The sequence below is a fragment of the Pan paniscus genome, chromosome 6 (assembly GCF_029289425.2).
Source record: "Pan paniscus chromosome 6, NHGRI_mPanPan1-v2.0_pri, whole genome shotgun sequence".
Classification (NCBI taxonomy): domain Eukaryota; kingdom Metazoa; phylum Chordata; class Mammalia; order Primates; family Hominidae; genus Pan; species Pan paniscus.
In genome coordinates this window covers 186,351,216-186,364,406 of record NC_073255.2, presented here as the reverse complement: position 1 = coordinate 186,364,406, position 13,191 = coordinate 186,351,216, and the positions used below count along the sequence as shown (strand labels likewise).

Below are 13,191 nucleotides of genomic sequence, written 5' to 3'. Positions count from 1 at the left end.
AAGTGGATCCCAGGTATGAAATTACATTCAGGAAAGAGAACCAGAGAAAGCTGTGATGAGAGGTTAGACCCTCTCCCATCTCTAGTTCTATCACAAATCGCTCCATCGATCTGAGACCCAATATTCCCATAAGTCAAATGGGGATGACCACTCGCTCTAATATTCTCAGGACCCTGCCTGGCACCCGTGGCTGCTGTGTTGTGTTTGGGGGAACGGAGCACCCCACCATGGGGTGTGCTTGTGAGAGGGAGCCCACGCCTGCCCACCTCTAGATCCCCGGCCCCTCTCCCACACTGCCCCCACGCTGTGACCCACCAGTTGTTGCAGGAGTCCAGGCGAGCCATTGCTCCTGATGCATAGAGCTGCCCGTGCAGCTGGCAGGGGCACTGGCTGCGGGGCAGGCAACTAGCATTGTGCAGGAAGAGACCAGCGGGGCAGGTGCAGCCGGGGGCGCAGAAGCCCGTACACTCTATCCCGGGGCCCTGCGTCAGGCATAGCCGAGGGCAAGGACCCCCCTCCTGGTGACACTGCTCTGCTGAGCGGAACACCATGTTCTCTGGGCACTGGGCTGGATAGGAAGACAAAGCAGGTCTCAGCAGGGGCAGGAGGGACGGGAAGGGATGGGAAGGGAAGGGAGGCAGAGGGGCGGAAGGGAACCTGCAAGCAGGGCATGGGGCGGCAGCCTACTGGGCAGGACTGTGCCAGAGAAGCCACCCCTCCTGCCCCTACCCTCACAGCTTTGCTCCAGTGTCTGGGATGGCACCAGGACACAGCCATGGCTTTGCTCTACTTTAATACAAATATTCTTGAGAACAGACCATGAGGACTCCAGTCATCTGGGATAGCAGGAGCCCTCAGAGGACAAGGGAGAGTAAGGAAGGGGCCAGGGGCTTCAAAGTGCAAGCTCTGCTCCCCCACGATTCTGGCCCTGAGTGTGTTCTGCCCTGAGGAAGGCCAGTCTGCCTCCCTCGGGGAGCCCGTTCTCTGGGGAAGGAGGCCTGCCTCCACCAAAGAAGAGCAAAGGGCTGAGGGGCCACAGCTGCTGGGACCTGGTCCCCGGTGGCAGGTGGGAGAGGCAGGGAGCTAGAGGAGACACAGGAAATCCCAGGCTCCCTTAGCTCCAGGCATTACCTGGCCTGGAGTCAGAGGGCAGTGATGGGTGAAGGTGAGGGTGGGGAAAAGGTCAAAATCCCCAGGAGCTGGGCCAGGGAGGCCTGCTGGAAAATAGGCAGGGAGTCTGGTACCTGTGCAGGGCTGCGTGTTGCAGTCCCTGGTCTGACTGTGGGGTCCTGGGCACGTGGTGTCCCCTGGAGCCAAGCTGGAGCAGCTGCACCCGCGTGTCTGGATGCCTCCATCACAGGGGGCTGAGCAAGTGGACCAGGGAGCCCACAGACCCCAGACACTTGGCACTGCCAGGAAGAGCCCAATCCAGAGTCACAGACACTGGCATGGCAGAGACAGTCCAGGATAGGGCATTGTGTGGCTGGAGCTGTGTAGCTTGCAGGGTCTTAACTGCAGCCTCCAGCCCCCACCTACATCTACCACTCAGGCTGGCTTCCTGCGCGATGGCTGGGGTGGGAGAGGCTTAAGGACAACAGCCAGGTTTGCTCCAACCCTTGGCCCCTCCCAGATGTCTAGAACAGGCTCAAGGGGGCATTCTTCTTTGTTCCTCATCCCACCCCAGCATCCGAGCCACCCCTGGGCCCAAGGGGGAATACCTGGGCGTACAGGGGGGCTGCAGGGCTCCTCCTGGGTGGCGTCTCCTGGGCAGGATGAATCCCCAGGGCTGGGGCAGAGTCGGGAACGACTGCGCCAGCCAGGGCCCCCTCCCGGGGCAAGGCAGCTTTGGGAGCAGGAGGACCAGGAAGTCCAGGGTGTCCAGCCCAACACCTCTGTGGAGCGGGAACAGGACAGGCCATTTGTGCAAAGGCCTTTACTGGCAGGGCTGGGGAGGGTCGAGGAGCCTGGGTTAGGTCTGAGAAACTAGGTGGGCAGAAGAGGGCTCACAAGGAGGAGGGAGGCTGCTCTGGGCTCAGGGTGCAGCCTCTGCCCCTTCTCAGCTCACTTGCTGGGACCCCCACTCTCCAGCCCCATCTTTTTTCTGCTTTTTTGGGGGGCTGAGGACAGGATCTGTCAGCTGGAGTGCAGTGGCATGCTTATAGCTTGCTGCAGCCTCTACCTCCTAAGCTCACGTGATCTTCTATCTCAGCCTCCCAAGGAGCTGGGACCACAGGCATGCGCCACCACGCCCAGCTACATTTTTAATTTTTTTTTTAAGAGATGGGGTCTCTCTATGTTGCCCAGGCTGGTCTTGAACTCCTGGCCTCAAGCAATCCTCCCACCTTGGCCTCCCAAGGTGCTGGAATTATCGGCGTGGGCCACTGCACCTGGCCTCCAGCCCCACTTCTCACCCTCAGGAGCCAGGCACAGAGCCTCCTGTGAACCTGGGCTCAACTACATTCCCACATCTCTCTCCTGAACTCGGACAGCACCTCAGCAGGACCACCATCAATCCTCATGTTTCCCCCAGATCAACACTTCCTGATCCTTCTATGCCAGAAACTGATTAAGAGTCCCTGTGGACACTGTCAGTGTCCCACCAGCCACTCTGCACTGGCCCCTCTTTCCCTCCTACTGCAAGAGCCTGGCCCAGACCCCCTGGATGCACCCTGCCTCTCTCCCCCTCCCCTCCCCCACTCCTCTTTCTTCCCCCTTGGCCACCTCTCCCTTGCCCACCTCGTCCCATTGCCCTGCACACCAGTGAGGCTGCGCCTGCTCTGCAGAGACCTCCACTGGCACAGGCACTGTCTGAGAAGCACCCGGTAGGTGGAAAGAGGGAAACCATCTGGCACCTTCATCTGGCCTCTAAATGTTGCTGCTGGCCTCCCTCAACCCACCAGCCTCACCTCTCTCGCCCGGCTCTGCAGTTGCCTGCTCCACCCAGGCCAGCCTGCTCCTGGCGCCCAGGCCGTCTGGGCGGGAGTCTCTGCCTCTCCCCATCAAAGCCCCTCCACCAAGGCCAGTTCAAGGGCTGCCTCTCAGACTGCGGAGGTGTTACCAATCCCCCACGTAGAGTGGTCAGTGGGTCCCATCCCGTGTGTTCTCAGGGTACAGAATTGGGAGCAGGAAGGGGGGCTCCTGCACCCAGGCTCCCGGCTATACCTGTCCCACACACTGTGTGGCAGCCCTGCAGTTCCTGCCGGTCACCTTCACACAGGGCACCCCCCCAGGCTGCCAGAGGGTTGGAGGGAGACCTGGGGAGAGAGGCAGCCCTGAGCACCCGCTCTGCTCTCTCCCTGCCCTCACTCCCGCCTTCTTCATCCTTCATCCCCTGTCCACCATCTTCCCACTATCGCCCCCTCAGGGCTGGCCTGGCTCCTCGCCTCCCTGGGCCCCACCACTCCTTCTCACACTGCCGTCCACCCCTGTCACACACCTGAACCTGGCCCTCACTCCAGAGCCACAGGAGCGGTCGCAGGGAGCCCAGGAGGACCAGGCTGACCAGCCGTAGGGCAGGGGGCAGCCCCCTGGTTGGCACAGCAACTCCCCCTTCTCACACACGCTGCAGGGGAGGGAGAGGCTGAGGAACTGGTCAGGGAGGTACAGTGCCCTCCCTGGTGCGGCCGCCCTCACCATTGGCTGCAGTTGCCCAGGAGGAAGGACACCCCTGGCCACTTCAGCTCTTCGCCCACCAGGCAGGGGCACTCAGAGAGGGGCAGGCAGCGAGTGTCATGCAGAAGGAGCCCCGGGAGACAGCGGCATCCTGGGAGTATGTGGAAGAGGGCACTCAGCCCCAAGGGGCACAGCAGGGAGGGGAGGCTGGAGACTGGGGGCTGGTGGGCCTATGTGGGCACCCCACAGTCCCCCTGCAGGCCAGGTCTGCCTCACCTTCCACACAATGCCCACTGCAGCTTCTGTTGGCCTTGGGATCCAGGCAGGAGGGTGGGCATGGGGGCACCAGCCCCTTCTGGCACAGATCGGCACTCACATACACACGGCCCAGCTCGCAGTCTGGTGGGGGATGGGCACCAGGTGAGCCTAGGTGCTGGGAGACCCAATCGCCCCATGCCCACAGTGCTCCCTCCGTGTCCCCAGCCCAGCACCCCCTTACCTGTGCCACCTGAGCAGGGCTGCAAGCCGCAGGGTGCCCTCTCTTGGGAGGCCCCAGGGCAGGGGGCACCGCCATTCTTGGGTGGGGGGTCCACACAGCTTCTCTGGCGACTCTGATGGCCACCCCCGCAGGAGACGCTGCAGGGTCCCCAGGCCTCCCACATGGCCCATGCCCCAGCCACTGTTGGGGAAGGTAGCATGTGGGTCCACCAGGAGGGGTCCAGGAGACACAGGCTATGAGAGAGTGGCCAGAGCCAGCGCTCCCCTCCTCCCCCGGCCTGGGCAGCAGCCAGCGAGGCAGCCAAGGGCCCTGCCCTGGGTGTTCCACAGCTCCTCTTCTGTCCCAGGAAACCTCCCCTAGGTGGCAGGTGCCTGGAGAAAGGGCTCTAGGTGCCTCCCAGGACAAAATCTCTGCTCCCTGGGAAGGGGCCGGGACTGCAGGGATCCTGGGGAGAGCTGCCCTGATGGCAGCTGTAGGGCCACCACAGCCAGGGAGGAGCCAGGGTGGGACTGAAAGAGGCCCCTGTGTGGGGATCCCCTCTCTGCCATGCACAGAAGTAGGTGAGGGCCACTCCCTTGGATCGATGGAATAAAAGAGTGACAAGGCCTTCCGCATGGCACCCAGGGACAAGTGGCACAGCTGGCTGACACCTGAGGCCTGGCTCCAAACACCCCCACACACCATCTCCCTTAATCCTTCCAGTGCCTTCTGAGGCAGGAATGACCATTATTTCCAGGCTATACACGAGAACCTGAGTCTCGGCTCAGGTAGGAAAGGAGGGCAGGGCTGGCCAGGAGGCTCTCAGATGGAAACCCCCCCGCAGGTTTCACACCTGAAGGTTCCTGAGGAGACTGGGTGGGGGGTTCCCCACCTCCCTCTGGGAACAGGGGCTTTCCCGAGGGAAGGCTGGGGTGCAGGATTACCTGGACAGGCCTGCACAAAGCAGGACTGGCTTCGGAACCGGTCACGCGGGCAGCTGCCCCCTGGCAGAGGAGGCCGCAGCAGCTCCTGGCGCTGGAAGGTGAGGCCCAGGCCACAGCTGCGGCTGCAGCTGCTCCAGACAGACCAGGGGGCCAGCACGCAGTCCACTGCAGGGGCATGGGGGCCGGGGCTCAGAGGGGCTCATGCAGGAGGGGGCCCTCAGGGCTACCCCTGCCCTGGCTGGCACATACCACAGCCATCCTCGTCCGAGCCATCCTGGCAGTCAGGCTGCAGGTCACAGCGCCGCTCAGCAGACAGACACTCCCCGCTGCCACAGCTCAGCTGGCTCGGGAAACAGAGGGCCCTTGAGGCTGGAAGCCCAGGCAGGGCCGTGGTAGGCACCATGAAGGGCACAGTGCTCGCTGCCCACAAGGCAGGGAGAGAAGGGAGCCACATAAGTAGATTCCTGGCTGAATGATACACTCAGCCCCTTCTCAAGCCAAGAGCCAAAGTGAGCTTGCTGACTGGAGCCCCTGGCCTCCCCTTCCTCCTGATGTCTCCTGCATCCCATGCCCAGAGCAGGCTTCCTTCCACTATGTGTTGGTGAGATCATGGAGTCTTGGGTCTACACAAGCTCTCACACAGAGATTCTAGATGCTTAGGTACCTTCTTCCTGAATGCATACTCCCTGGGGTGGCTCTTCTTGTGACTGATTAACATTGGATTTCTTTGGTCATGATTGGAAGACTAAGCTTTGATCATAGTGATCTACTTTGCATGGATGGATGGATGAATAAATGAATGGATGGATATATGGGTGGGTAGATGGGTGGATAGATGGGTGGATGAATGGATGCATGGATGGGTGTATGGGTAGGTGAGTGAATGGATGGATGGGTGGATGGATGGATGGGTAGATGAGTAAGTGGATGCATGGGTAGCTGATGAATGGATGAATAGAGGGGTGGGTAGATGAATCCATGGGTGGATGGATGGGTGGCTGATAGATGCATGGGTGGGTGTCGGATGGATGGATGAATGGATGGGTGGATGGATGGGTGGCTGATAGATGAATGGATAGAGGGGTGGGTGGATAGATGAATGGATGGATGGGTGGATGGATGGGTGGGTGGATGGATGGATGGATGGGTGGCTGATGAATACATGGATAGAGGGGTAGGTAGGTGGATTGAGATGGATGGATGGATTGATGGATGGACGAGTGAATAGATGGATGGATGGGTAGATAGATGCATGGTGGCTGGCTGGATAGGTGGATGGATTGATGGATAGATTTGTGAGTAGACAGATGGTTGATGGGTGGCTGATGAATACATGGATAGAGGGGTGGGAGGGTGGGTGGGTGGGTGGATTAGTGGATGGGAGGATGGGTAGACGGATGGATGGGTGGCTGATGGATGGATGGATAGAGGGATAGGTAGAATGTTGGATGGGTGAGTGAGTAGATGAGTCTCTTCAAAGGTCAAACAGGTTTTATAAAATAGGCTGAGATCCAAGGCCTATCCTATTCCCGGTCTTGACCACCCCCAAAGACACACACACTCCTGTTTTTACCCATTTTCTCCATTCCCTGCTGCCCAAGCCTCCCCCAGATCCTTTCCAATATGAGCTACAAATGAGGGCAGACACTTTCCTACACTGAAGGATACGTGCCACCCCCTACCCACAGGACAGCAGGCCCTCCAGCAGCTCACCGCAGCCGTCGAGGCAATCCTCCCTGCCATCACACACCTGCGCCTGTTCCACGCAGCCCAGCACCTCACAGGGCGTCTGGCCGGGGCCACACTGCACAGGTGGGAAGGGTCCTGGGGCGACGCTCTGGCCTGTGGGCACCATCACAGCCGGCTGACCGGTCACTTGGCCTGCCCTGTCCTTTCTCCTTCGTCACCTCCCTGAAGCCCCCAACCTCCCTCCTCTTGGCATCTGCTATGCCTCACTCTGCCTATCTTGGGATAATAGAAAAAGGGTAAACTGGGCTAGGAAACTCCGTCCTACCCAAAATGACCTTGAGCTGTGTGACCTTGAACAAAGGGCCTCTGTCCCCCTCACAAGGAAGGTGGGCTTACACAGGCCTTGCACACAGGTAGAAGGGCTTGGCATCTTACCAGCAGGGGTCGCTGGAGTCACAGGGTGTGGGGGCAGCACCGTCACAGCTGCCATACCTGGTGGCAGGGTCCTGGCCTCCATCTGGGGTATGGGGGTGGTGGTCACCATCTGCATAGATTCCCCATGGTGAGGCACCCCGGAGGCTGGGCCAGGACTCACGGGCCTTGTCTCTGTGGGTGTAGGTAGAGGGAGGTGAGGCTTGCCCAGCTCCCCTTCCCAGGAAAGGAAGGTGGGGGCCCTCGAGAGGGTATCCCAGGCTTCTGGGTGGTGCAGAGTAATCACAGGTGCTGCGGACCAGGCTTGGGGCAGCAGGGGCTGGAGAGAAAGGAGGGTGAGGGTGCCAGGGCTGCTCTTTCATTCTGGCTCATCCTCCCCTGGGCCTCACCATGCCACCTGCCTGGGCCTCAGCTTTTCCCCATCTGTGACACTAGGAGGCCTTATAGACAACTGTGGCCCCTCCCTGTGAGTTCTGATGGAGGTTATTCAGAACCTGGCCGGACTGTTTCTGTGTCTTTTGTGAAAAGCAGACAAAGCAATTGATGCCTTCTGAGAGGGCTTGCATCAAAAAAATCCAAGGAGCACAGGAAGGGCTTTGGCTGAAAGTAGAAGACTTGTTTTGATCTGAGATTTTTATTCTATTCCCAAGAAGAAACACATGGCAACTTCCAAGTTCAAACTCACCATAAAATACAATATTTAGGGAGACAAAGAACTGAGGTCATTTTAACACAGCAGCAGAGGGAGTAAACGCTACCAGAGACCCAGGGTGAGTTCATTGTTTCTGTTGTAAACAAACAACAACAACAACAACAACAAACTGATTTTGGGCTTCCTGGCAGCTACAGTGAAAAGGGTTAAGAGTCTCATTTTCTGGCAAAAGATGCATTCAAAGACAGCCTTTTTTTTTTTTTTTTTTTTTTAACCAGACTGAGAATGAAATTATAATGTATCCCATGGGTCTGCATGTTATGGATCTGAGGGGTGGCATCAATTGCTTTGCCTGCTTTTCACAAAAGACACAGAAACAGTCCGGCCAGGTTCTGAATAACTTCCATCAGAATTCACAGGGAGGGGTCACAGTTGTCTATAAGGCCTCCTAGTGTCACAGATGGGGAAAAGCTGAGGCCCAGGGGAGGATGAGCCAGAATGAAAGAGCAGACCTGGTGCCCTCACCCTCCTTCCTCTCCAGCCCCTGCTGCCCCAAGCCTCACCCAGATCCCTCCCATAGGGGCTAGAAATGAGGGCAAGAATTCACCCACACCAAAAACCCTCTTACCACCCCCCAATCCCCGCAGGACAGCAGGCCCTCCAGGAGGCAGCTCTCTGCTGGCTAGCACACAGGTGAATAATCAGGCAGCTCCAGGGAAGCCGGTTCACAACCAGGCAGAGCCTCTTCCTTCCTTATATAGGAGCATGCCAACTTGGTGACCACATCCAACCCCCGTGCCCACTTAAGAGACATTTGATGCCAGCAAACGCTTCAGAAACGGGGGCCTGGCTCCATGGATGGTGAGCAGAGGGAGTGCAGGCTGGAGCCAAGTGGCCTCCCACCCCCATGGGGGAGACCTGTCCTGACCAGGCATCTGGGGAGGCAGCCACATTACAGGGCACCGGCTCAGTCCTGGGAGCTGGCCTGGAGCTACCTGCCCCGCCAACCTACAGCCACATACCTTGGAATCCCAGGGGGGTGGGCAGGGGCAGGACCTGGCCATGTCCAAAGTGACCAGTGTCTCCTCCCTGAGCCAACCCCATGACTCTCTCAGTTGTGGGGAAGTCAGGGGTCAGGGGATTTGAACCCCTGAGATGTAACTGCCCCTGGCTCTGGAAGAACAGGTGGGACAAGAGTTTGGGGAGGAGGCCTGGAGTCTGTGCACACACCTGTCGGGGACGTGGGGGATTCCTGCCCGGGAGGCCAGTGCTCAGTCTCTGCCAGGCCCTGCAGAGGGAGAGGGCTCAGCACCCTGCACAGCCCCCGGCCCTGAGGGCAGCTCCCATCCCCTGAGGATACAGCCTGGGCGCTCCTGTCCCAGCACTGCTTCCTGTCCATCTTCCTCCCCCGCAGCCCAGGGCAGAGCTGAGTATGCAACTGCGCTTCCAGGCACCAGCCCACTGCCCTCAAGGAGCTCAGGGACCTTATTCTCAGCAGCCCACCAGGGTGATCCATTTCAGCTCTTGCCCGTCAAACTCCCCTTCCCCCACCCAATGCACATGTCCACCCCCTACCCCCTACCCCACCCACACACTCTGGGTTGCTGAGCAGGCCATTCCAGGTGGGAAGGTGCTCCGCACCTTCTCCACACTATAGACACCCCTCTCCAGCCCTCAAGTCTTGTCCGGGAAGCCCCTGGGGACCCGGGCACAGGGCTCTTTTCGGCTCTGAGCACCAGATGCCCTGGTGCCTGCCCCGTGGGCATAAGCTCCCTATCAGGGGTGCAGGCTTCTCTTGTCCCCAAACCCCTCTGGGCCCTCGCTCTGCCTGCACGTCTCTGCAGCTCTGTATTGCCCCAGCCCCCAGCCCTCTGCCAGGCACCGGCAAGGCTCCTGAGAGCAGTACCAGGGAACACACAGGAGGAAATGCTGCGGAGAGGGGAGACGCCGCCAGCTGGTGCAGGAGCAGGGCTGGTGAGGCTGTGAGGCGAGGTCCCTGTCCCCCAACTCCACCCTCTGGGCCCAAGGCTCTACACTCACCTCCCTGGGCCAGTGCAGCAGCTGCCCCGGCTGGGCAGAGGAGAGGGCCAGGGTCTTGGCTGTGGAATGGAATCTGGGGAGAAAATAGCCAAAAGGACTCCAGGGGCCCTCCCAGCACCAGTGCCCCCCTTCCAGGCAGGGGCGTCAGTGTGCTTTTGCCGGGCCTGGGGTCTTTGCGGGGGTGAGCATTCAGGAAGGACTCTGCCCACTGAGGCTGGACAAAGGCGATGTTCCCAACAGTAGCTCCCAACTTGACCATGGGTTAGAATCATCTGAGGGGCTTGTAAGACACACATTACTGCACCCCACCCCTGCAGGTCTGGGCGGGCCCGAGAACCTGCCCTTCTAACAAGCTCCAGGTGCTGCCGATGCTGCTGGTCCAGGGCCCACACCTGGAGAACCCCTGCATCAACTATGAGAAAGGCAGGGAATCCTAGAATCCAGGTGGGAAAGGGCCTTGAAGGCACCCGGCTGCAGCTCCTCAGCATGTAGGGTCTGGGCACCTTGGGGGTGAAGGCAGTGCCGGGCCCCTCCCACATGGCTGTCCCCTCGAAGGCCAGGCCAAGGGCGTGAGCTGCACGGCCGGCCACAGTATACCTGCCAGTGCCCTCAGGCAGCAACACACAGCCCTCCTCATCCGAGCCATCCTTGCAGTCCAGAGCACCGTCACATGGGCCCCCTCTCAGGACACACTCACCACTGGCACAGCGGAATCCAACCCCTGGGCACAGAGGTGCCGGTGGGGACCCTGTGTGGAGGACGTATGGCTGAGGGCTCCTCCCATGGCCCCTCTCTCTCCTGCCCTGCCCACCCCTGCGCAACCTGTACCTGGCTCGCAGCCCAGCAGCTCCACCTGCAGGGGGACATCGCTGTGGTGGACATCGTGGGGCCACACCCTGACAAACCTCGCCTGCACCATGCGGCCGAAAGTCCATACGGCAGGGTCCAGGTCATCCCAGTTTCTGGGGAAAAGCTGCCAGCAGAGGATGCTGATGACTAAGCTTCACCTCTTTTTCAGGCTGACCTCATGACTTTGAGTGACCCCACTTTTTCCCCAGTTTTCACGGCCCCTCCCAGAGCCATGCCCCCCACCCTGGCAGTAGGCATTTGGGCCTCTCAAGGCTGGAGGGGGCTGGTCCTGGACTGAGCTCCTCCCACTAAGCTGGAGGTGCCCCTAGGGCAAAGGCCAGGTCCTGTTCACTGCTGTGTCCCCAGGGCCTGGCTCGGCACCTGGCACAGAGCAGGTGCTCCTGAAACAGTTAAGACTTAACACAGCACGGACTGATTCCTACCGCCTCGTGCAGTTTGTCTCCGGGAAGGATGCAAACCCCCTGAGGGCAGGGCTGTGCCCAGGCTGCCCTCCACGAAGACCTGCGTGGGTCTGGGCTCCCGGAGGCCCTCAGTGAACTTGGTGTCTCCCCATCCTCTCTCCCTTGCAGGCTTCACATACCTGCCCTGAGTCTAAGCCACTTGGATGGTTTCCAGCATCCATGTGACAGTGGCACCCAAGCCTCGGCTCCACAGAGCACAGTCCCTGCTACTCACCAGGTATTCAACAAGCATCGAATGCAGGCCATGCCCCTCGGGGACACTGGAAGGCCCTTGGGGACAAAGACTATGGAACCCACAAAAGGGCATGGTGGGCTGCTGGCCCCATCGGCCTTGGGCGGGTGATATCTTGGGCAGGGGCAAGATGCCAGGCAGGAGGTCACAATAGTCATGCCAGTGTAGACCATTGCTGCTGAACTGGAGTGAGAAGCTGCTGGCATATGCGTTGGAGGAGCCAGCCTCCAGCACTATGATGCCTGGGGAGGGAGGGGCCAGGGCAAGAGCAGAGGTCAGAGCTGAAGGAGCTACACCGGCCCCCCGCCCATCATCACTGCCTCCCCCTCAAGCACTGCCTTCCTCACTGACCAGTGAGGTTCCGAGGCTGAAGCAGGTCCAGCTGCAGGTAATGGGGCCGAGTGTGCCACTTGGCATAAGCATCCCCTCCAGCGTGCCATCCCTGAGGGCTGGGCCCCTGGGTGGGAGCCCCCAGGAGGGCAGCCTGGGTGGGGTGTTCCAGCTGCTGGGACGATGCATGCAGACTCCCCTCAGCCAGTCCCGCCAGCCCCAGGGGAGAATAGCAGGGGTCTGGGTGCAGAAGAGAGAGACAGGCTGGAGTAGGGGAGGACAGAGGGCAGCAGGAGCCTGCAGGGACACGGTTAGAAAGTCTCATGGGGAGCTAGGGGATGTGAAACGTCCACATGGGTGACTTTAGCCCAGGGAGGGAAGAGTCAAGAGAGGCAACTTAAGATAGGATGACTCCCAGATCCTTAGGACAACCATCCACAGTGTGCAGGGCAAGGAGGATGTCCCCGAGGGCCTGTTTCCGCTCCCAGGTTGGACAACCCCTGGGCAGCATGGCCCCTCTCAGCACTGCACTCCATAGCATATGGCCCTTACCTCCTGGCGGAGGCAGAATGTAAGTGGCCAAAGGGAATCTGATCTGGGGACTGGGAGCCGGAGCTGCGGCAGGAGTGGCCATGGGCTGGACCGTCTGGTTCTCTCCTGTGGGAGGAGACTTCAGGGTCAGGAGACAGAGACCGAGAGGCTCACAGTCCCCGGCCCAGCACTCAGGCCTCTCCCCACTTCTTAGAGCACTTTCTCCCTGCTGACTTCCCAGGAACAACCTCCTAGCTGGGAAAGGTCCCTCCTCCTTCCCTTGGTGTGAATCGGGGGCTTTCACGTCCACTGAATATTTAGAGAACATAGAGTAAAACTGCCAGCCTGAAACTACTTTCAGCCCAGGACCCAGCAACCGCAGTTCCTAATCCAGGGGTGCTGACACCAAAAAGGCACCTTCATGGGCATTAGAAAGGGGCTGCCTCTGGATGAAAGCAGCTCTGTGGGCTGGAGTCTGGGTCCCAATCACCAGCTAACTTGTACAGTGAACAACCTGTGCAGCTGAGTATGCTGGTTCTGTTTTAACCTCAGCAACCTGTGGATGCACTTTTAGGATAAGAATGGGGCAGCCTGATCAACATGGCAAAACTCTGTCTCTACTAAAAATACAAAAATTAGCTGGGCATGGTGGTGCATGTCTAACCCCAGCTACTCGGGAGGCCAAAGCATAAGAATCGCTTGAAGCCAGGAAGCAGAGGTTGCAGTGAGCCGAGATCACACCACTGCACTCCAGCCTGGGGGTCAGAGTGAGACCCTGTCAGAAAGAGAAGAAGAGGAGACGAGACAGGACAGGACAGGACAGGACAGGACAGGACAGGACAGGACAGGACAAGACAAGACAAGACAAGACAAGACAAGACGGAAAACCTGGACCCATAAATGCATCCATTTCAATACTT

At 59.5% G+C, this 13,191-nt stretch overlaps 1 pseudogene across 1 annotated transcript in view; it reads right to left on the bottom strand.

Moving 5' to 3' along the window:
- The window catches only part of SSPOP (SCO-spondin, pseudogene), a 57,396-nt pseudogene that overhangs the window by 26,187 nt on the left and 18,018 nt on the right, over positions 1 to 13,191 (bottom strand). Inside the window, exons 40-58 of the transcript XR_008626026.1 lie at positions 12,293 to 12,397; positions 11,762 to 11,980; positions 11,393 to 11,652; positions 10,676 to 10,820; positions 10,445 to 10,595; positions 9,848 to 9,920; positions 9,038 to 9,095; positions 7,159 to 7,329; positions 6,748 to 6,876; positions 5,284 to 5,454; positions 5,035 to 5,199; positions 4,112 to 4,291; positions 3,889 to 4,011; positions 3,634 to 3,763; positions 3,437 to 3,562; positions 3,163 to 3,254; positions 1,719 to 1,892; positions 1,245 to 1,409; positions 316 to 568 (exon numbers count right to left, since the gene is read on the bottom strand). The product of XR_008626026.1 is annotated as an SCO-spondin, pseudogene (transcript). The remainder of the gene's footprint in view (positions 1 to 315; positions 569 to 1,244; positions 1,410 to 1,718; positions 1,893 to 3,162; positions 3,255 to 3,436; positions 3,563 to 3,633; positions 3,764 to 3,888; positions 4,012 to 4,111; positions 4,292 to 5,034; positions 5,200 to 5,283; positions 5,455 to 6,747; positions 6,877 to 7,158; positions 7,330 to 9,037; positions 9,096 to 9,847; positions 9,921 to 10,444; positions 10,596 to 10,675; positions 10,821 to 11,392; positions 11,653 to 11,761; positions 11,981 to 12,292; positions 12,398 to 13,191) is intronic.